General features: G+C 37.5%; 1 long non-coding RNA gene across 2 annotated transcripts in view; it reads left to right on the forward strand.

Moving 5' to 3' along the window:
* Positions 1-2,103, forward strand: part of LOC132657410 (uncharacterized) — a 95,376-nt gene that overhangs the window by 87,227 nt on the left and 6,046 nt on the right. The gene's annotated exons all lie outside the window — the stretch shown is intronic.

Below are 2,103 nucleotides of genomic sequence, written 5' to 3' on the forward strand. Positions count from 1 at the left end.
TTATTGTACTTTTTCAAGGATGCTTGGAAATTTAATTTTAAAACTTTCTTCATGAAGAGCAGCCAAAGATACACAGCTTCTTTTGTTTCCTTTGGTTAGTCACTTCTGATTCATTGTCAAATCACTTTTGCCAAGCTGGCAAAATAACTTCCCTTCACTTTTATTTTTTAAATGCAAGTTGCTTGTGACATCTGTTTTCCTCTGTGAAAGTCACCATAGAAAACACTAGAAGACAGGACATTTCTCTGTCTAAATATGTAACATCTGTGACTTCTCTATCAGTTATCCATGGTATATATTTCACACTTTGCTTACAAACAATACTGGTACATTATTTTCTATTTCGATTTTTAATTTTAAAAATTTGGCTTATCGTCTCCGTGGTCTTGCATCTCTTATGTCAGCATTGTTTATCCAGGACTGAGACAAAATTTGCTTAATATACCCTGCTTGGCAACCACTCCTGTATTATTATACTGATATTTCGGTTGATTCAATGCAAAAAGGCTGCCTTATGAAAGCAGATATCTGGAGATACTGTTTGTAACAGTCACATGATTTTATTCCTGTAATGGACTATCTAACCCCTATTCTTTAGTTCACTAATAATGTAACTGAGATTCCAAGAACAGAAGAGAGTTCACAAATGACACAGCAGTGTAGACACTGGGCACCTGATTTGCAGTCCAGTGTGCTTGCTGGTAACTGAGTAGGTTAAAGCCTTCAGGAAGGGTCTTTGGAGATGTAAGTCTGAGAGGGGCTTCCCTAGCCTACCCTTCACCTGCTTTGTAACCACAGGTGCATCATTTTGCCTTTTTACATACTTTATCAGGAAAATGTTGAGTGTTTTCAGAAAGAGAACATTTTAATAATGCTCTCAATAGAGTTCTGTGGGAATTTTAAGACAGCCTTTGGACTACTCTGGATAGAGTTTCCAATAAGTAGAAAATAGATGTTGGTTTTGGTCATTACTGCCAAGTTCTGAGGCACGCAAATATTTACAGGTGGTGTGGGAACACAGTGAAATGGGCCAGGGCAGTGAGAAGTGATTCCATACCCTTCCTGAGCCAGTGTGACAGTGTGAATCCAAATTACCTGTGCAATTACTTCCACAGATAAGATTTAGTCAATTCTCTCGCAGGGCCAAGACTGATGTGCTTTTTATTCAGATGGGAAATCATCATTTAGTCTTTCCTTTACTTTATGCTGTCCAAGAAGGTTGTATTTTTGGCTATGTATCGCAATTAAATCCAGCTTAAAAAACATCTTGATTCTCTTGGGAAACTCCTCTAAATAATTCAGGTTGCTACTATATCTAGCTTTTGCACCAAATTCTTATCATTCTGTGGGTTTAATATACCTTTGAATAATTTATTTGGGATCATATTTTATTGATACTTATAATCATTTATTTTAACTCTTTACATAATTATAGGAGGCCATAAAGTCTGGAAACAGGCTAATAAACAGCCTATTGATATTACATAATATAAAGAATAATATTTTGTCTCCAGGCTTTACGGCTTTCATAGAGAGAAAAGTCACATCTCACTGTTTCATATGGTTACCTATTATCCAGCACATATACTATGAATATATTGTGTACTGGTATTAATGATGAAAATCTTTCTGTGCTAATAATACCCATACTTGGAATTCATATTAGCTATGAATTCAAGGAGAATTAACAAGGAAAATTCATGATATACTTCAAGAGACACCCCTGTGTGAGAATATAACTAGGGCCATTCCTTGCATAGAAAGTTGCTTCAGCCATGTCTGACTCTTTGCGACTCCATGGACTGTAGCTTGCCAGGCTCCTCTGTCCATGGGATCCTCCAGGCATGAATACTGGAGTGGGTTGCCATTTCTTTCTCCAGGGGATCTTCCCAACTCAGGGACTGAACCCGCTTCTCCTGCATTGCAGGCGGATTCTTTACTGCTGAGCCGCCAGGGAAGCCCCAAAGTATGACTATAGACCTAAAATAAAAGCAAGTGCGTAATTACTTCTTAGTGGCAGATCAAATGGGATTGTTTATAGCCTATGATTACTTCAGTTTTGATTTTGCTTTAGGAGAGAAAGAAAAGACCAGTCTAAGGGTA

The sequence above is a fragment of the Ovis aries genome, chromosome 11, assembly GCF_016772045.2.
Source record: "Ovis aries strain OAR_USU_Benz2616 breed Rambouillet chromosome 11, ARS-UI_Ramb_v3.0, whole genome shotgun sequence".
Taxonomy (NCBI): Eukaryota; Metazoa; Chordata; class Mammalia; order Artiodactyla; family Bovidae; genus Ovis; species Ovis aries.